Here is a 22,523-nt window from a genome sequence, read left to right as displayed (position 1 = left end):
TTATTCAACTTTTTATACTATTACCCAGCCCATATTTCTTCATCTTTTTCAAAAGGTTATCAGATGAATGTTATCTAAAGTTTTGATAAAGTCCAGATACTCTTTATCACTGGTATTTCCCTGATCTGTCTGCCAATAATGTTGTCAAGTTATTTTGTTAGTGTGACATAAGCAACTTTCAGTTAACCCTTGTTGGTTCTTAGAGTTCACAGCTTCAGTCCTGAAATCTCATTCTACATCCTATTCCAGAATGTTCCCTGGGATTAACATCGGCCCCTCAAGTTAAGAAATGTTCATATATTATTTTTCCCATTAAAAAAAAAATAGAACTGTCTTTGCCCTGGAGGTGATGATGTTGGTGGTAGTGATGGTGGTAGGAATGTAGTGGTTTGTGGTGATGATGGTGGTGGTGGTAGTGGCTAACTTAATCTGTTCAGAATCATAGACTAAGGAGGGTGGTCCAGTGATATCAGTTGCATGATGCCACTTTTAGACCCTGGGATATTATTCAGTTAGGCCAAAAAGACTTGGATTGGTTTGAGGTAGATCTAAGAGTCTCTAGCATTATAGAAAATGAAATCAAGGGAAGAACCTGGAAAGTACCTGATCCCAGACTTCTTTAAGAAAGTGGGGAATACTCCTTCATCTAAAGATGAAGTGTTCTGCATGGGTTAGGAACTGAGGTCTCCCACTCTTACCCAGGGCATAACTCCTTTACTTCATTTTCATTTCTAAAGAAACATGGCCTTTATTTTTTTTTTTTTATAGAAATGTCCACTTTCCTCTTGGAATTAACCTCTGAAGTCATTGATGCCTCAGTGAAAATTAAAGATTCTTTCCTGGCATTGTGATTTAGAAGGAGAAAGTAGGGATGCCAGGGTGGCTCAGTGGTTGAGCCTTTGGCTTGGTTGTGATCCCAGGGTCCTGGGACCGAGTCCCGCATTGGGCTCCCCGCAGGGAGCCTGCTTCTCCCTCTGCCTATGTCTCTGCCTCTTTCTGTGTGTCTCTCATGAATAAATAAATAAAATCTTTTAAAAAATGAAAGGAGAAAGTAAGAGAGCTTAACGGCTCTCATTTTCCAAGTGGGAAATGGAGCCAAGAGGTCTTCAAGGCGGGACGGGGGCACAGACAGCAAAGGTTCATGTAAGAAAAGATTTTTTTTAGATAATAAAAATCAGGGTAATAATAACTGTCCTTTGCATGTAAACCACACTTAGAAGATAACAATGTGCTCATATTCATGAGCTCGCCTGATTCCGATCACAAGTGTGGGAGAGTCAGCACAGGCATCCCCAGCCTTATTTCAGTAGTGTGACTTCACCATAGAAGAGGCCACGGGGGTCTAGAAGAGTCTGCTATGGCAAGGAAAGGATGACAGGTAAAATTCAGTGGCACACAGCTACCAACACTCCCCAGACCCACTTGCCCACTCACCATTTGGACCCACCACACTTTTCTGGGTGGTCTGCATGGTGAGTTCTCTCCTCCCTTAAGGCACAAACAGTGTTTCATCCAAACAGAAACCAAGTTTTCACTTCCCTGGTGGCTGATCTGATGTGAAAGTTCCAAGTAGCCAGAGGTCAGCAAGGCCACTTTGACCCTTAGATGCTGAAATGCTTGAAATGTTTGGCCCAAATGCTTTCATTCCCTGCTGTATTTCTCCACTTCTCTGCTCTGGGACAGTGGCCGACAGCACTTTACCAACTGCCCCAGTGCCCCTGCCTTTCATTTAAAGTAGAGCTAGACAAAGCTGTTTCAGTCTCTGAGAGGGCCAGAGGATTCCTTCCAGAATCCTTGAGGTCCATGCAAAGTGGGGCGGGTGTTCTAATCCAGTTTCCCACCCTTCTCAACCCAAAGTCTCATCAACAAGTATGTCCATGATCCCCAGAATCCGATCCCGGGATACCCACTGGTGGAAGTTGGTCCCCTCCTTTTTCTCATGCATGGACGTCCAGCAGCCTTCAGCTGATCACAAACTTGTCTTGCTCAACCATTAGGAAGCTGGTAGTTATATGTTCCTATAGCAGGATAAATTCCCTCTTTGCCCCAAAGCTTCCACTGTTCCTAATCTGTAAATTATGCAAATCATGGTAAATGCATTCCTGAGGAGATTCACCCAATCATTTGACTAACATTAAATCAGCAAATATATACTGAACTAGCGAATATATACTGTGCTAGGCATAGGAGCAGTTTCTGGGGATAGGACCCACTGGGTTTCCAGGAGCGAGGTGGAGCAGAGCCAGAAACAGATATCAGGTAGCATTATCTTTAGATGAGATTTGGAGGAGTGTTACCTCCCTAGCCTAGGTATTAGATCAAGGAGGTCAGGCATTACTTACTCCCTGGAGTAAACGAACTTCAGCTGAAATTTGAAAGATGGGTAGAAGTGAAGAAGTGAATGTGGATAATACATTCTGAGTGTGGGTAATAGAGGAAACAGTGTCAGCAAAGGCTCAGAGGCAGTTCTTGTCTACAGTTCAGTGTTGCTGGAGCAAAAACTGATTTGAGAAGTAATGGGAGATGAGCCTGGAAATGTGGGCGGGAGGGTCTTGTCTGTCAAATAAAAGCCTGTGGATCTTTTCTTGTAGACAGTGGAGGGCCACTGGGAAATTTTAAGTGGGAACTGACATGGCCAGATTTTAACATTAGAGAAATTCTTCCAGCTGCAGTGTTGGGAGGGGAAAAGACAGGAAGCACGAGCCTCCCAATGGGCTTCCATGAGAATTTACATAATATGAGGACATAATATGAGGACATAATATGGAGGGACAGAATCAGGAAAGAACTTGTAATTAAGTGAATACAATACAATAACTTGTAATTAAGTGAATGTGAGTGTAGTGAGGGAGGCGGATGAACCAATGGTAGCTGCCAGGCTTCCACCTCGTGTACCTGGAAGGGTAGTGGTTCCCAAGGAGCAAGAGTAGGGTTAAATAATGAGTCAGATCAGGGCATGTTACATTTGAAGTGTCAGAGATCCAGATGGAGATATGGTTGACAGATGAGCTCTGTGGCTGGAAACCCAGATTAGGGAATCATCACTCTTAAGTGGTAGGTGAAACCACAAGAGCTGATGAGATCATGGGAGTTGATTTTCATTTATCTTGATATATGTATTGCTGGTATCTGAAAGATCCATGTCAAGGATATCCATGCCTCTTTAATAAGGGAAGGAAATTTCTCACAGCATTGAGAGTCTGGGCTTGATAGGCGAGCTGTGCCAGTAGCCATTCGCTGACTTAGTTAGACCTTCCATGTCAGTTTTGCCAGGTGAATGGTCAAGCATGGATTTTTCTTTTTTCCTGAAACACTTACCTTCCTCTTCCACATTTGAGCTTCATAAATTTGTAATCAAGGTCCTTTTTTCTAGATCAGTGGTTCTCAACTCTGGTTGAACATTAAATGCTCTCCTGGAGAGCACTGCAGAACTATCAATTCTGGGTTCCACTCCTGGAGATGCTAATTTAATTGGTCTGGGGTCAGGGCCTGGGGCTGAGAATTCTTTTAAGGATCCTCAAGTGACACTTGTGTTCAACAGAGTTACGAACCATTGTTAAACAAGAAGTTCTCTCAGCGATTCCTCTATAGGGTTTCTAATTCCTTAGCTTCTCTGGTAAATCTCCTATGAGTGCATTACATTTTCTCTAAAAACCCACGTTAGCATGTCAGAACCTACAGTGGACATCGAACTTACAGTGGACACTGCACTCCAGTCATGATCTTGTCTGCACATCATCCCTGTCTTTGCATCCAATAGTTATTTCTCCCTCATGCCTTGTCAAATATCCTGTCTCTGAGTTGCATAACTAATACACCTGTCAAAAAGACTTAAGAATTACCTGCTATGACTTCTGAGTGAACCTTGATTAGTTCCAGGGAATCATTGCTTTCTCTTCCAAGTGTTCACAAGGCAGCATTCAACCTAACAGTTCTTACATTTTTATTTTTGCCTGGAGACTTTCTCGTTAGAGATTCTGATTCAGAGATGTGCAAGGATAGCCCAGAATCAGCATTTTTCACCAGCACTCAAAGTGATTCTGGTGCATGTATACTACCTTTAAGAAATACTGCCTTAAAATGGGAAATGAAGAATACACATTTAACTCATACCTACTCCTCTAATTTTTTATTGAAATGATTGGATTAATATGTAAATATTTGAGTATAGGGGGATCCCTGGGTGGCTCAGTGGTTTAGCGCCTGCCTTCGGCCCAGGGTGTGATCCTGGGGTCCTGGGATTGAGTTCCCCATTGGGCTCCCTGCATGGAGCCTGCTTCTCCCTCTGCCTGTGTCTCTGCCTCTCTCTCTCTATCTCTCATGAATAAATAAACATAATCTTTAAAAAAATATTTGAGTATATTATAGTACTGACAGCCAGAAAAGGATACCAATGTAATCCACATGTCAGAAATTTTGACAACAGTCCATGATAAAGAGTATACGTGAGTGAAACAAAGGAAAGCTCAACTAACCCATAAGTCACCAGAGTGGAATGGAAAGTTGGCCTGCAGTTGAAAAGGAAGGAACTCCCAAAACAATTTCACTAGGAACTCTAAGGGTAAAGTGTCAGGGGCTACAAAAAAAAAAAAAAAAAAAAAAAAAACGGGAGAAAATTTTTTGCAAATTGTATGTCTGAAAGTGGGTTGATATTCAGAATATATAGAGAACTTCCCAAACTCAACAATAACAAAAACAGTCCAATTTAAAAATGGGCAAAAGATTTGAAAAACATTTCTCCAAAGAATATGTACAAATGGCCAATAAGTACATGAAAAAATGCCCAACATCACTAATCATTAGGGAAATGCAAATCAAAACCACAATGAGATATACTGGCTTCATATCCATTAGGATAGCTATTATCAAAACGAAACAAAACAAAACAAATGTTGTCAAGGATGTAAGAAATTGGAACCCTCTTGCACTGTTGTTAAGAATATAAAATGGTACAACCACTATGGAAACAATATGGTGATTCCTCAAAAAACTAAAGATAATACCACATGAGCCATCAATTCCACTTCTGGATATATACACAAAAGAGTTGAAAGCAAGGACACAAAGTGATATTCATACACCTAAATTTATAGCAGCATTATTCACAATGGCCAAAAGTTAGAAGTAACCGAGTATCTATCGATGAACAAAGGGATAAATAAAATATTATATAGACCTACAATGGAATGTTATTCAACCTTAAAAAGGAATGAAATTCTGATACATGCTACAACATGGTTGAACTTTGATGACATTATGCTAAATGAAATAAACCAGTCACGAAAAGACAAATACTATGGTTCCACTCCTAGGAAGTATTTAGTATAGTCAAACTCAGAGACTGAAGGTAGAATGGAAGGGGAGAATTAGATCTTTTCATTTAATAATACAGAGTTTTAGTTTTGTAAGATGAAAAACATTTTGTGAATGGATGGTGGTGGTAGTTGTACAAAAGTGTAGAGGTACTTAATGCCACTCAACTGTATCTTTAAAAATGGTTAAATGACAAATTTTATGTCATGTACATTTTACCACCACAAACATAAATTGTATATTATGTGTATTTTACCACCATTTAAAAATGTATATGTATAATATTATAATATGTATCTCAATATATTTTATATATTATATGTGTTACATATATACATAAATACTGTGTGTGTTGGGGAAGGCAGGGGACTATAGCTGTGCTAGGCATGTTGGTGATGGGAAACACCACCTCAGCAATTCAATCATGTTAGTGCTTCCTCAGACACAGATTGGGCAGCACACATATTGGTGGGCCACTCGTAATCAACACATGGTCAAAGCTCATGGAAACAGTACTTAACAGTTCAGAAGAAGGGAGATATCTAAGAACATTAATTTCTCTATAAAATAGACATTCTTAAAAAAAAGAAGAAAACTTTTTTAAAAAAGTTCCAAGTTCTATTTACAGAGATTCAAAAGAATGTAACAGGAACTATCAAAAGAAACCAATCTGAGATTTAAAAACTTTCCCTCCTTTAAAATGAAAAATATTGGGATCCCTGGGTGGTGCAGTGGTTTGGCGCCTGCCTTTGGCCCAGGGCGCGATCCTGGAGACCCGGCATCGAATCCCACGTCGGGCTCCCAGTGCATGGAGCCTGCTTCTCCCTCTGCCTGTGTCTCTGCCCCTCTCTCTCTCTGTGTGTGACTATCATAAATAAATAAAAATTAAAAAATGAAAAATATTTTGCGGAATTAAAATTATGTAATGGAAGCATGAACATTAGAACAATGAAACACTGCAGAATTCTCATGGTTCTGATAGAAAACACATAAAAGCAAACCAAAAGGGGCTTCTGGGTGGCTCAGTCAGTTAAACAGCTGACTCTTGGTTTTGGCTCAAGGGCATGGGCTGGACCAGAGCCATGCTCAGCAAGGAGTCTGCTTCTCTCCCTCTCTCTCTCTGTTCCTCCCCCACTCACATGCACTCTCTCTCTAAGTAAATAAATAATCTTAAAAAAAAAAAAAAAACTAATGAGAGAAAAAAGTGGAAGCTGTAATTCAACACATTAAATATTAAAATACAGAATTTTTAAAGAGGAGTATAAAAGTATAGGGAAATATTTTTATGATTTCAATTCAAAATATTCATTGTGGGGCACGTGGGTGGCTCAATGATTAAGTGTCTGCCTTTGGCTCAGGTCGTGATCCCAGAGTCCTGGGATCGGTCCTGCATCAGGCTACCCAAAGGAAGCCTGCTTCTCCCTCTGCCTATATCTCTGCCTCTCTCTGTGTGTCTCTCATGAATGAATAAATAAAATCTTAAAGATATATTCTGGTGGAAGTTGCTAATTTATAAGATTTAGAAGAATCTATTGGTATGCAATTAGGAAAAAAAATAGTATTTTTAATAAGCATGTGTCAGACATTTTGTAGCACTAAATGTCAGAAGGAAGTTGTGGCTATACAGTTTTGAGGCAATAAGATTGTGACCCAGAACTGTATTCAGTAGTATGTGAGGGGAAAAAAAGATATTGTCAGACAAAAGAAGTACACAGAAAGTTGACCCCACCAAAATCTTTTAGTGGAAAAAGTATTTATTCAAAATATTCTGATCAACAGGGAAATTAATGTATATTAAAATTGGGGGGGCAGCCTGGTGGCTCAGCAGTTTAGCGCCACCTTCAGCCCAGGGCAAGATCCTGGAGACCCAGGATAGAGCCCCAGGTCGGGCTCCCTGCATGGAGCCTGTTTCTCCCTCTGCCTGTGTCTCTGCCTCTCTCTCTCTCTCTCTCTCTCTCTGTGTCTCTCATGAATAAATAAATAAAATCTTTAAAAAAAAATTGGGCGATGGAGATGATGTGATATAAAAGATAGGAGGTGAACAATGAAATTAGAGCAGATTTAATGTTTAAACTTTATTAATATGGTTATGAAACAATGCAAGTGCCAAAAATTATTATTAATTGAAAAGATAAAAAACTAAATGATAATAACTTGGGTCTAAAAACTCAGATTACTCCAGAAAACAAAATGCTTCAAGTACTAAAGCTCTCATTTTGTGTGAGATACTGAATACTAAATACATTTTTAAATAAGAGAGAGAGTAGATTAATATAAGACTGGAAATGCCATGTTTAACTTCAAAATTAGGAAAGATTTGGAGTGATATAGCCAAAATTAACTAATAAGGAAAATAGCAAGGGAACATAAAAAAAGAAAGTATAAAATAAGACGATAGAAGTGAGGTCAAACATGTTATCACATTAAGTGTGAATGGCTTAATTGTTTCTATTAAAAGACAAAGAGACATGGATCAGGCAAATACTCATTCTAAATATATGGCTGTTTAAAACAAAGTAGGACAGAAAGGAGAGAAAACAGGAAATAGTATAAATATATCAGGAAAATGCAAACCAAAGAAAGAAAGCAAAATTAATATTAGACAAAGTAGAATGGCGCTTTATTGCTAAAAGATATAATCCAGTAGAAGGCATAACATCCATGAATATTTTTATTCGAAATAATATAAATATTAACATATATAAAATAAAATTGGCAAAACAATCACAGTAGGAAACAACATATTTCTATCAATCTTCAATATATTGAATGACAAAAACAAATGAGTATGTAAAGAATTTTAAGGATATAAAGAATTTGATGCAATGGATATACACTGGATATCACATTCAAGAATGAAAGAGCATATATATCCATTAAAACATTTATGAAATATTGAGAAATTCTGATCATTTTGTAAAGTCTTGTGGTACATTCCAAAAAGTAGAAATTATTCTGGCACCAAGAGGAAAATAAAATTCAAGTACAATTACTCTAGGATAATATAATCTAGAAACTTGATGTAGCCTAGGACCCATGCACATCCACCTGCCACTGTTAATTCAGCATTCAGTGAGAACAAGACTCAAGACCTGTTATTTGGGCAGCACAGGTGGCTCAGCGGTTTAGTGCCGCCTTCAGCCCAGGGCCTGATCCTGGAGACCCAGGATTGAGTCCCACGTCGGGCTCCCTGCATGGAGCCTGCTTCTCCCTTTGCCTGTGTCTCTGCCTCTCTCACTCTGTGTATCTCATGAATAAATAAATAAAATCTTAAAAAAAAAAAGACCTGTTATTTGACAAGTATCAAATCTGTAGAATGCTTCCCTTCTCTAAGAATGAGTAAAGACTAAAACAGATAGGAACTAAGGAAAACACAAGATGAGGGAGCAGAGAATAGCATACAGAATGAAAATAAATGAGCTTCTCCAGCTGGACCTAACATATATTTTAGGAGACTGGAATGCTCTTAAGAGGGCAGGAAACCATGGCCTTCACAAATCAGAAGAGAATGAGAGCAGGCAGAGATGAAAACTAAATATGTTATGCAAAGATGCAAATGAGATGTGGCAGGATTGCAAGGAAACTAAAACACAACAGAATTCAAATCTATTAGGTGCAACTAATGAGCAGAGTTTGTTTTATAGAAAATCAAGTACGTGGTGAAAGCAATGTTATAAAAGACAGGATTAGTAATGAAGCCAAAAAGATATGTCTAAATCATTGTTGTGGATCCAGTTTTAAAATTATATGCAGGGGGCACCTGGCTGGCTCAGTTGGTAGAGCACGTGACTTTTGATCTCAGGGTCATGAGTTTAAGCCCCAACATTGGTTGGGGAGCCTACTTAAAATTTTAAAACATGTTTTAATTAAAAAGATTGTATGCAAAAGTAAAATATATTCAAAGAAAAGATATGCATTGTTATAAAAACTTATGAAAAAGCAAGTTGGGATTTAAAGCCCCAGATTACATTTTTAAAAGCCTGAAAAAGCTGGTGTTTGTCTGGAGAATATGGGAAAGGATGGGACAGCAAAAATAAAATGTTCTGAATTCCTTGGTTCAATTATGAGCGAGTCATTCTGTTCTTGACTTTTAATTTTAGAAAATAATAGTTATAGAATTTTTTCCCCACTAATCCATCTTCCAAACCTAGGGGTCTAAGAAAACATATTTCATATGAAACAAAACAGAAAATAAAGGAGATGGCGAGGAAGCATTAAAAAAAAATTGAAAGGACCGTGAAACTGATGAGCTCAAATACCTCAGTTGCAACAGCTCACATTAATGAATTAAGTGACATGTTTTTTAATAAAGGTCTTCATCTTATATCAGAAAATAAAATTCAACCATATGTTGTTTATCATATTCATCCTTGAAGCAAAATGATGTGCAAAGATTAAAGTGCTGAGAAAAGGGGTGCCTGGGTGGCTTAGGCTGTTGGTCTGCCTTCAGTTCAGGTTATGATTCCTGAGTCCTGGGATCAAGCCTCACATTGGGCTTCCTGTTCCGTGGGTAGTCTGCTTCTCCCTACCCCTCCGCTCCTCCCCCAGCTCATGCTTGCACGCTTTCTCTCTCTCTACTAAATGAATAAATAAATAATCCTTAAAAAAATAAAACACTGAGTCCAAGTATAGCAGGCTGATGCAGCAAACACTAAAGCAGAAGTCATGACGTTGATATAAGACAAAATGCAGCTTAAGACCAGCATCATTGAACAAGGCAAAACTAATGTTGCACCCAAAACACAGTAGTGGGTGAAAGATTTTAAAATGCCACTCTGGGGCTTTCATATACCAAGTAAACAAACAAGAAATAATATAATACAGGAATTATGTATTATAATAAAGATTGGCTATTATGCAGCATTGCATAATATCCAAATTATAGAGAATGAATTTTGTTTTCATTTTCAGGGTTCAGAGAACATTTACAAATATTAATGATTAGGCTACAAATAAAACCTTAGGAAGTTCCTCAAAGCAGAAATACTAAAGGTCACAGTCTCTGAATATTAGAAATGAGTAATAAGAAATAAACAACAATATGGGGGACGAGTCATAAGTTACAGTTCATTTATATAATAAATATGTATAAAATGTACTATGTAGCCATGGAAAACAATATTGTATGTAAGAGAATGTTTAATAACACCAAATGATAGTCACCATATGCTGTTACATAGAAGTCAAAAAGAGATAAAAAGGAGTTCAAAACAAAAGAAAAAAGAAAAATACATGCATCTATTCATGGAAAATTCTAGAAAGAATTTACAACAACATTTAATTGTGACTGTAGTTGGTAGTGGCATCATATATGATTTTTATTTTAAAATCATTTTAAAATGTGATTTGGATTCTTGGCTAAGATTAATATTATGCTCACCCTGTTTAGTAGAATCAAATGCTTTCACTTTTTTTGCTAATGAAAATAAGATAAGCTTATATCTAGAACTTTGGCTTTTTGTTGCTGCTGCTGCTGTTCTCCAAAATTCCTCAAAAATCAATAAAAGTGGTTCAATAACCAGTGGAAGTTCTCTTTGTCAAACTTGTTTCCAGGTGATAAACCAAACTGTTCTTTGCTCTTCTTACTCTGAAACTAACCGGCCCACTTGCCAAACTTTTTAGGGCAAATATAGTTGTTGTTTTGTACTAGTATTTTCGGATCGTTCTGAGCTATTTTTCATGATGTAATTCATATAGGCTCATGCCATCTTCCTCTGTATTCGTGTGCCCTTGCCTTTATTTGTAAATATCCTTTTTAGATATGAAACATGCATTAGTCTTGAAGCTCCCCGCCCTTTTTATGAATCTTTCCTTTTTCCTCTGGTATCTGCCTAACTCTAGAGTCCTTGGCTATTTTTTACAACCAGATTTCTCCTTGACGATCATGACCTCTGAGTTGGAGTGAATTCTTTCTCTCAAGATGTCTCTTATGTCTGCTTCACTTAGCAAGGTAGTTTCTGGAGGAAGAAGGTCAAAGGTAAATAATACCAATTACCACACCTGTTGAACATGGAGAATGACATTTCCATTGAAAAATGAGGAAGGGACGCCTGGGAGGCTCAGCAGTTGAGCGTCTGCCTTCGACTCAGGGTGTAATCCTGGAGCTCCGGGATCGAGTCCCACAGTGGGCTCCTGCAGAGATCCTGCTTCTCCCTCAGGCTATGTCTCTGCTTCTCTCTCTGTGTATGTCTCGAATGAATGAATGAATGAATGAATGAATAAGTATTAAAAAAAAGAAAGAAAAAGTGAGGAAAATCTGTTAGAATAAGGTCCAGAGGACTTTATTAGATTAAGTTTGTTTATTCCATATCAACAAGGGAAATAAAAACACTAGTCAGATTCTCTACTTTTAGCCAAATGAGGCCTTCTGGACACATTCAGCCAGTACAAATTCCCTTGTACTTTTTCTGTTCCAGCTTCCCTTGTGCCAGACCAGTAGTGGCTAGGAACGCACCCCTCCATTTCCTTCTTGTGGCCAAAGTGGCCTGTAGAAAATCCTCACAATGATATAGTACATGTTCCCCATCCTTTTTTGCTCAGTCACGAATATTCTAGGTGCTCTATCTTCAGAGACCCGAATCCCTATTATAAGCCAATTTTGGATCCAAAGCCACATGGCCATATAGACATGTGAGTCCATACATAAAGTTTCTATTACTCTTTGTAGCCACATATACATGCATTGTATATGTGTGTGTGATGTGTCACCAGGCACCTGCTCTCTTATGTTTGTCTTTGTTTTACCAGTAGTACTAAAATTCAGAAATATTCATGGCAGTTTCCCAGCACTTTGATCCTCTTCCCCATCAGCGTCTGGGGAAATACATACCCCCCATGCTCAAGAGGTACAAGCCTCTCATTACTATACCTGAATTTCCCCTTTCGGGATATGGTGAATTGTGGCTCAGAAAGCAATAGCTATTGTGAACACTGTTTGCTTCGTTTTTGTCCCAGAATCCCAACTGAAAGAGTCAGTGACAACACCAACCCTATACCCAAGTTTTTCATGGTCTTGCCCTAAACTAGTGGGAGATCATGGCCTTGAAAGCCTAGAAGAGGAATTGAACACCAGCTGATAGTCAATAAAAGACAAGTATTGATTCCTTAGAAAGAAAGTAAGTGAAACTGGTGGGTTTTGTAGGGTAAAGTCCTCATGCATAGAGAGGACTAAAATTCTAGAGACCAGAGGCAGAAGCTGGAGCCAATGACTGAGAAATTGGGGGTACTATCTGGCACAAGAAAGGGACATTGCTGAGAGATAATATAAAACAATTGCTAGACTGTTTCTGACTTGGTATTGAGATTGGGGGGAGGAAGAAGGAGGTCGAAGGTAAATAATACTGATTTTCAAGCCCTGAATGTGGAAAATGACATTTCCATTGAAAAAGTGAGGAAAATCTGTGTTATTTCACTTTGGAGGTGGAGGTAGGAGGAAGATAAGTTTGAGAGTAGATCTATTTATATATTTAAAAGTCACACCTAGGAAATGGTTGGAGGACTGAATAAATGCATGTGATTTCACCAGCAGCAGGATGTCTTTCTGACCAAACTAAGCTCAGTATGTTATTTCACGCTCTGTTCAAAACAATGTCAGTCAATCAAATCAAATTATTTTTTTTCTTTCTTCTTCTTCTTTAGTGGGAGCTGATTTCTGCGGCTATTTTTGTCTAGTTGAAAGTGATTCACCCAGGGAGGCCTCGCCAATTGAATGATAATTTATTAAATACATTCAGCCAAAGGACTAACTCTGTTCTCTTTCCAAACCCCCCAGTGTCCTAATCTAGCTCATGTATCCAGCCACTCTTAACCACTGCAAGCAGAAGTTGCCACAAAGTTCCCGTATAATAGTTTTCTGCTTTATTCGTTGTTTCTGGGGTGATGGTAAAAATTACCCTGTTTCATCTTTTAAAACTGCTGGCTCTGAAACACATAGTCTTTCCTTTCCATCCCTAAATTCATACCTTCTCTCATATTAAACCCCTTTCTCCATTATATGAGGGCCCTCATCAAGGTATCAGGGAATGTTGGCACAGTTACCTGCATTCAACAAAGAAGGAAAGGCAGTTGGCCTTTATTGAGCCCTATGTGCCAGACACTATGCTAGGAAATCTGCACTCATGATATTTAATCCTACTCTGTAAGGTGATACCACTATTCCCATTTTCCAGCTGGGAAAACTTGGGCTCGGAGAGATTAAGTAAGAATAACTGATGTGCTCAACACCATAGATCTAAGAAATGTCTGTCACAGGTGAGATGCAAACTTGGGTTTGTTGGACTCCAGAGTGATACTCTTTTCTGTTTTGACAGATGTAGATTTCCATACATAGGATTACTGTTAGTATGTTGTTCTCCTCATCAGAAACCAGTAGTGTGAAGAAGCAGTAGAGGAGAAGCCCTATACAGCACAGAGGCCCCAGGGCCCTGGCCGTTTGAATCTCACCCACTACCAACCTGTCCAAACCCATGAATGAATAGGAGTTTGGAAGATTTGGGGGAAATGAAATGGCATACTCCTAATTAGTTTGAACTGAGGAATCCATTAACTGTAATTTTTATTGAAATTCAAAATATAAGACATAATCTCATAGCATAGGGGTGCCTGAGTGACTCAGTTGGTTAAGCATTAATTCTTGATCTCAGCTCAGATCTTGATCTCATGGTCATGATTTGAGCCTTGGGTTGGGCTCCATGCTGGGTGTGGAGCCTACTTAAAAAAAATAATCTCAGTAGTATGAAGAAACTCCTAAATTAGACTGGGTTTAGGAGTCTTGAGGTTTTGATATCATCTGTTCCTCTCCCCAAGGTAAGGATGTTGGAAACACTTCGTAAGTGAATCTTTCCTTCCATCCTTTCTTCTCAGTCAACCACATGAGCATCCTCGTGCACTAAGCTCTTCTATCTCTGAACTCCACAGCTTTGAACTCACACAGCTAAGCTTTTATGGTGACTTTGTGGCATCCCCCTTGGACTGTCAGTTCGCTTAGGACGAGATCATTTCTTGTTCCTAATCATCCATGAAACCCTCAAAGCTCCTAGCAGAGTATTTTACTAAGGGATGGATGAATGTACAAGTTTAATTGCCTTTTGAACATCATTATTTTAACTAAAGGTTATAGAGAAGATAAATAGAATAGGATTTCAAGTTGCAAAACAATCACTATGATATACAGAATAACAGTTCTGGTATAGGAGAACTTCAGGGGTAGTATACATTTATGCATAGTTTACAAACACTGAAATTCACACATATGCATAGAATACTAGTAAAGTACAAAAAAAAAATGTGGTGTACCTTGTTCATACTATAAATGCCCACACATACACATCCATATGTACTATGAATACCTTCAAGTACTTCTACCTTCAAGTCAGTATTCTTCAATCTCTAACCAATGCAGGTAAACTTTGAGAAGATTGATTTGGTTTGTGCCACAAAAAAAGAGAAAGAAGGAGACCAAAATGGTGGGAAAAAGAAGAATCTCCTTTATATTTAAAAATTTAGATAAAAATAACCTATCTCCCTTTTTAAAAGAATTAACACATTACAGATAATGAAAACAATTTCTAATTTCCATGTGTTCCTTGGGGGTATTAATTATGATGTTTTATGTGAATCCTTTCACGTATCTTTTTTTTGAGGTTACATATGTACATTTTCTAGCCTAATTGGCTATTGCTTGTGTAAAGGAAAGCAATTCATTTTTTCATATTGATTTTATATGCAGCCACTTTGTTGAAATTCCTTAGTCATTTATTTCATGCTCTTAGTTTTTCTAAGTATGCTATCATATCATTTAAAAATTGTGACAGCTAAAAAATGTTTTTAAAAATTGTGACAGCTTCATTTTTTTCTATTCTAATATGTCCACCTCTTATTGCTTCTTATTTAATTGCATTGGTTAGGAGCTCTGGTAGTATGGTGAATAGTAGACATCATAATATGCTTCCTTATCTTGTCCTAGATTTTAATGGCAGTGCTTGTGTGTGAAGTTTGCTGTGGGGTTTTGGTAGATAGCTATTGTAAGGTACATGCAGGGTGTTTCATTTCCCTTCTAGTGAGCTTAGAAATATGTTTGCTTTTTCATCATATTTGGGTCTTGAATTTTATTAAAAATTTTTTGAACTTATTGAGGTGTCATGAATTTCTTTTATTCTGTTAATATAGTGAATTATATAAGTTTTATAATTTTGTTCCATCCTTGATTTCCTAGAATAAACTCTATGTATTGTCCTTTTATACTATACCAAATTTAGAGGGTTTATGGGGGGGGGGTTGCTTAATTTAGTAAGGAGATTGGTCTATAATTTATTTTTGTTTGTGCTCTCCTTACTCCATTTTTGTAACCGGGTTATACTGGCCTGATAAAATAAACTGTAACTTAACATCTTTTTCTGTGCTCTGGAAAAACTTATATAAGAGAATTATCTGTTCCTTGATGATTCTTAGAACTTGCCTAGACCAGGAGGGTGGGGCAAGTAGAGTTTTGAATATCGATCCAGTTTCATCTGTCATTATTGGACTAGTCAGGCTTTTATACTTCTTGAGTCACTTTTGAAAATTTATATTTTCTCAAAATGTTGTCATCTGATTTTTCCGATGTAATGCTATAAAATTGATTATCTTATTTTTTCATCATTTAATAAAATCTCTTGCATTTGTAGTTATGCCTCATTTTTCATTCCTAATATTGCTGGTTTTCCTCCTCCCCCTCCTTTCCCCTCTCTTTTCCTTCCTCCTCCTCTATCTCTCTACCCCAAAGAAATGTCTATTTAACTGATTTTTTTTTCCCAAAACAATCAAAAGAGCATTTACTCTTGTTTACTAACCATCCAGGTGTTTTGTTTTGGGTGCTAGCTCATCACTTTGGGCCTTTATCTTTAGTACTGCCTCCTTAGTTTTGTTTTTTTTTTTTTTTAATTTATTTATGATAGTCACAGAGAGAGAGAGAGAGAGAGAGAGAGAGGCAGAGACACAGGCAGAGGGAGAAGCAGGCTCCATGCACCGGGAGCCTGATGTGGGATTCGATCGCGGGTCTCCAGGATCGCGCCCTGGGCCAAAGGCAGGCGCCAAACCGCTGTGCCACCCAGAGATCCCTGACTCCTTAGTTTTATTTAGATTTCTCTTCTTCCTTTTTCTGGCTTCTTGAGTTGAGGTTTAGTTCATTTTTTCCCCCATCTTTCTTGATTCCTAAGAAATTCATTTAAGGCTATACAGCATGTCCTTTAAGCATTGTTATAACCAAATTGTACATTTCCTAAATTGATATGTAATGCTTCCATGTTTTCATTTTCTTTTTTTTTTTTTAAGAATTTTTTTCTTATTTATTTATTCATGAGTGACACACAGAGAGAGGCTGAGACCTAGGCAGAGGGACAACCAAGCTCCCTCTGGAGAGCCCCATGGGGGATGGGGGGCAACCTGATCCCAGGACCTCAGGATCATGCCCTGAGCCAAAGGCAGATGCTCAATCACTGAGCCACCCAGGTGCCCCTTCATTTTCTTTTTAAACAAGTATTTAAGAATATGTGGGTTTTTCCCCCCCTTAATTTGCATATTGTTGCAGATCCGGTTTCCTGGGGAGTGGCTTCTGAGATGGGGTTGGCTGCGGAGGAGGGTTCTTAGTTTTAAAGAGAGTGCTCTTGGGATCATAACTTGTGGAAGGGAAGGGACAGAGCAGGATTTGGCAAAGTGAGAAGTTGGACTGGGATGGCCCTGCTGAGTTGTTTTCAGTTGGCTGAGAGGACTGAGCCTTTATAAGCAGGTCCCCTCCCTCCACCTTGTATCATTCAGGAATTGTTCCTGGGTTACTCAGAGAGGGGGGAGGCCTGACCTTGAGCAAGGCAGCTCTTTCCAGCTAAGGCAATTCCTAAAAAGGGTTGACAGCCAAGAGCTGTCTGCCAGCAGCACTCCCAAGCAGCTAGGGGAATAAATCCTTCTTTCCAAAAGGAGGTCTGGTTGGCATAGTTCAGCACCTGGTACAAATATAGTTTTAATAGTTTAACTGACTTCTGATTGTTGATGTTTAATCTGTATGAGACATTTCTCCATGGATTTTTTTTAACTAAGTATCACCAACTTCAGAGTATTTACTTAGAAGCATGTAACCAAAATGTATTTAGCAATCCCATACTGTGTGACATTTAAATTATTTGGAATTTCTGCTCTTATGAACAGTGCTGCCACAAATGTCCTTAGAGTTGAAATCTTGTAGCGGTAGTGATAGTAATTGCAGGCATAGTGCTGTTATTGTTGGGCAGACAGAGGTAGGGCCTCTCCAAAATGGCTAAGGCTAATAGGTGGGGTCACCCTTCCCCCAGATGTCACCCCGGATAAGTTCCTAAAACATCAAGTCTCAAACAACTCGCAACCTACCGAGACCTGCCTAAAAGAACACCAGAATCAGCCAAAAACAAGAACAGGCACCCTGCCTCACCTTATCACATAAAACCACATGTTCCTAACCACCCCATTTTTCTTTCTTAACTTGCACAGGCATAAAAAACACACACCCTTCCCCTCCTGGGCGCGAATTCCTGGACTCGGGCCTCCTCTCCGAGTCACGAGTCACGGAACCTTGCCCGGGAGTGCTCCCCATTAAAGCACTCTCGAATCTACCGCCTGGCTCTGCTGTCTTTAATTTTCTCTGCTGATCATTAAAAGAAAACCTAACAGTTATTATTATTGTCTTTAGTTAATTTCTAAAGATAAACATACAGAAGTAAAATCCCATGGAAATGAACATTGTGAGGCTATTGGTATAGCGTGCTGTTTTGGCTAGCATACTTCCATACCAGCAGTACTGGAGAGTTTCCATTCTCTTGCTTTCTTACCAGTAAGGATATTATGTATTTTGAAATTGTTAACAATTTGATAATGTAACAGTAGTATCTTACTATTGTGTCTACCAATGAAGTATGATTTAAATGAACATAAAAACAAATGAAAAACGAAAAAAATAAAAATAAAAACAAATGACATTTCCCAGGCTACAATGAGAGCACCAGGTACTGTGTGTCAAAAGCAAAGAGTTGATGTCTACCATTTCTGGAAGGAAAATGGAGTTACTGTTAGAAGGAACCTTAATATTACTATTCCACTCTCTGCAATTATCAGTTGAGGAAATTGAGGTCTAAAGAGTAGATGTTACCTGTTCAGAGTCACCAGCTACTAAATGTCAGAACCAACATTAGACCGAAGGGCTCCAGGCCATGTCATTCCAACTTCTCCTGATTTGCTTGAGAAATGAATGTATCTTTCTTCCCGGTTTCCAAAACTCCATTAAACTGTGGTGTTTCTGAAACTGGAATTCATGAGCCTCCTATGAAATGTTTTAGATTTTGTGTTTTATTCCAATAAAACTTTTATTTTACTTTATTTATTTTTATTTTTTTTAGAGAGGGAGAGGGAGAATCTTAAGCAGGCTCCATGCTCAGCATGCAGCCCAATGCAGGGCTCTATCTCATGACCCTGTGATCATGACCTGAGCTGAAATCAAAAGTCAGATGCTTAACTGACGGAGCCACCCAGGTGCCCTCAAATAAGACTGTTTTAAAATTGTTATAAATGTATTCGTATTTTCCTGATGACTGTCTTACACTGTGTACTGCTGTGTGATTTCAGTGCTACATGGCCTAGGGCCAGCTACTCAACCCTTGTGGTTCAGTTTCCTCATCTTTAAAATGGGCAAAATATTTGTATCTACCTCATACAGGTGTTATGACTAGTCAGCCAGATAATTCATATAAATTAATTAGGACAGTCTGGCATGTTGTAAACATTATTATTAATGAGATATTTTCCAGACTGGTGCCTACACATCTCTGGGGTGAAGAGGGCCATCCAGGGACTTGTCGTCTGAAGTCAGAATGAGGTGTAAGCACCCCTGGGTGCCGTTGTCCATGGTACTTGATTATAATCGCATGATTACTCATAAGGACATTGTTATTCCATGAAGTTGGTGGAGGACGAGACACCTGAGAGCTCAGAGCCTTTTATAAGCTAAGTTCTGGGCTCCTCAGATGAGCCAGTGAGTCGATCCTCGGGCAGTTTACAATCTGGAAGTGGTATTAATGATCTTCCGAGATGTGAAAACCAGGATGGATGCTGGAAGAAGTAGGGGCTTTGTGTTCAGGCTGACTTGGGTTTGAATGATGGCTCAGCTGCCTGCAGGAGGTGTGATGCTAGGTATGATGGCATAATAATTCTTACTTTGAAAGATTTTTCTGAGGACTCTGTTCATGCAGAACAGGCAGTAGATTCTCAATAAATGGTAGCTGTTGTTTAGGTTGTTATGGGAAACAGAGAGTGGAAGGAAAGCAAAAGAAAGGAGAATTAGAGACTGGGAGGCAGAGGGCAGCAGATGAAGGGAGAGGGGAGAGAAGAGGAGAGAGAATGCTCACGGGACAGCTCGCCACAAGTTCCTCCTGGTGTGCGGGGCCTCTCCAAGCTAAACGTGATTTCACACGCTGTTCAAAATGTGAATGTCGTCTCTTTGGTGTGGTTTTGTGGTGGTGTTGTTAACACACGCACCATCCCAAGCACGTCCCACACCATGGTGTGTTTTTGCAGTGTTCTCTTTTCCTAGACCTGCCAAGCCCCGTACTCGTGCCTTGCCGTGTCCCTTCCCTGACAGTTCCATTTCTGAGCTGTGGTGAGAATGGACTTGTCACTTTCTTACTCCTTCAGGCTTTTCTGTTTGTTGGGTTTTGCCCTCCACTTTAAGGTAGGAAACTCCTGTCATCTGTGCCCTCTTCAGATGATACATGTGGCACAAAATGTCATGGGAGGAATTTGAAACACAGATCCAGATTGTAAAGAAGGGAAAATTCTGCAGGGAATATAAATCATAACATGAGAATTTTAGTAACTAGGCAGGATAACAGGCATCTGGCAGTCATGGGGCTCTGGCTTCCCCATAATGTTTTCCTGCCTCAGGAAAGTGGAACTGAGAAATCTGGAATCTGTCTGCTTTAGGGCCCCCTTAAGGAGAAGGAATCACTCCAAGTATTCCAAGCTTCTCTTCTTAGTCCCGTCTATTGCATTAAGGTAAAGCAGTGGTTACAAAACACTGGCATGAGATCAGAGTCTCCAGAGCTCTGTAAAACAAAGATTGCCCATCCTAAATTTCTGTAGGTCTATGGTATGTTCCAAGAATTTGCTTTTCTTACATGTTCCCGGCAATGCCAGGAACTGCTGGTGTGAGGACCATACTTTAAGGACCACTGTTAGGAAATTTTACTTGCTAAAGCTCTCCTAAACATTGTACAAATCATTCTCATACCAATCCCTGTGAAACATGTGTTACTATTATTATTATTATCTTCGTCTAGAGATGAAGAACAACTTGTTTAATGTCACATGGTTGTAAGTGGTAGAGCCAAGATTTAAATTCTGGTCTAATTTCAACATCAGGTTTGTGCTTAATGCTTTGGGAAGAGGGCTCCCTGACACTGGATAGGAGTCATTTTCCCCAAGTAGTAATTTCCTGAAGGAGGCTTCCCCTCACTTTCTTTTGCCTGCGTCAGCCCAGCACCCTCTGACCCACCACCTCGCTCCAGCCCTGGAGCTAAATCAGGCCATGGTGTTGCTATTTGCAACCCCATTTCTTTAGCATCTCCACTGTAGCGCCCCTAGTGGCAAAGCCAAGACTACAGTCTCCCATGTAGAGAGAACAGAGGTGACTCAAGTGCCAAAGCAAGTTTCTTTGATGTCTCCTGTTTACCTCAAACTTCCTGCATATTTTACATTATTCTGTTCCATTCTGTGTTCATGTTTAATGTAATAGAGTTATTTTCCTCAAATACTATTATTAGCTTTCCAGGAGCATGCCACGGGTTTTCCATTGGCTTCCAATTCACCTTGCAGTTTGAGGATGAGGGTTTAGGTCCTCTCTAGTTGGTTTATTGATGGCCTCAGCACCTAACAAGGGCCTGGCACTTATTCATTGTAGTGTATTATAATAAAAGGAAAGACCATGGGTTTTGGCACCAAATAGACTTGGGTTCAAATACCAGTTCTGTCACTTACTGATAGGCAAACTTGGGAGAATCACTCTGGGACTGTTTTTACTGCTGTAACATGGGCATAAAAAGTACCTTTCTCACAGAGTTTGGCAACTTTAAGATGAAGTGTACAAAGCACCAGATGTGGGGTAGTCCGTAAGTGGAGGTTGTTGCTATGGCTCAGTATTAGAGTGATATGTTGAATGGGTGAATGATTAAATGAATGAGTGACCCACACTCAAGCTAGGATGCCCCTGGGCTGTAAACGTTATCCAGCCTGACACTGCCTGCTTGTGCCAAAGGCAGCCCCCCTCAAGTGGCTTCTCCACACAGACTGTGCGCCTCTCCTGGGTTGCAGACCCCTGCACCTGGGAGCTTGGTTTAGCCTGACTTTTTCACACCACCCCCAGAGCAGTGATTCTTGGGTTCAGTCTGAGGCTGCTAATCAGATGCAAAGTCCTTAATTGCAAGTCCTCTAAACTGTTATGGGAAAAAAACAAAAACAAAACAAAAAAAAAACTGTTATGGGTAGCACGCAATCCCAAGACTTCTTATTTTTATGTTTGTGTAAGGACTATACATTGGTAATTTATTAAATGAGTTATTAGGGATTACTCATATTTGCTATTCATACACTCAAATTAGCTCATTACTAAATTCCCCAGGGGGTGCTAATTCAGTTATCTGTGGAGTCCGGCTGCTTCTAAATACTCAGCTGCTACTGCCTCCTCACTCAGCTGGATGGTTAGAACCCTGAGACCTGTGAGAAAAGTCACGTTGTTGTCTTGCAGTGTCAGACTTGCTTTGAGTTGGTTGTAGTGTTCAGCTAACTGCTATTCTTGCCTTTTAATTAGAAATTAGAGTCATTTAGCTACATCATTATCATATTAGCTTGTGGAGGATATTTGGTTAACCTAACAGCATGTAGTAACACATATTTGCCTCAAAATTATTTTAGGCCTGTAATTTTCCAATTACTAGATTTTAAGACATGAACGAGTTGCAGTTCCAACATTAATCATGCATATTCTTTTGCTAAACAGGTACATATGTATTCTGAATCCAAAAGTGCTTATGTAGTTGTTTTGATTATCTATGACTGCATAACTAACTGCCCTGAAATCTAGTGGCTCAACAATCATTTTATTACTCTGAATTATTCTGTGCGTGAAGCATTCAGACAGGGCCCCACAGGGACAGCTTATC

At 39.2% G+C, this 22,523-nt stretch overlaps 1 protein-coding gene and 1 long non-coding RNA gene across 6 annotated transcripts in view; one reads left to right on the top strand and one right to left on the bottom strand.

Moving 5' to 3' along the window:
- The window catches only part of DGKG (diacylglycerol kinase gamma), a 205,348-nt gene that overhangs the window by 5,857 nt on the left and 176,968 nt on the right, over window positions 1–22,523 (top strand). The gene's annotated exons all lie outside the window — the stretch shown is intronic.
- Window positions 1–22,523, bottom strand: part of LOC111093949 — a 40,856-nt gene that overhangs the window by 4,358 nt on the left and 13,975 nt on the right. The window lies entirely within an intron of this gene.

This window comes from Canis lupus, chromosome 34 (assembly GCF_011100685.1).
Source record: "Canis lupus familiaris isolate Mischka breed German Shepherd chromosome 34, alternate assembly UU_Cfam_GSD_1.0, whole genome shotgun sequence".
NCBI lineage: Eukaryota > Metazoa > Chordata > Mammalia > Carnivora > Canidae > Canis > Canis lupus.
Note: the sequence above shows the minus strand (reverse complement) of the source record. Positions and strands in the feature narration are given on the sequence as shown.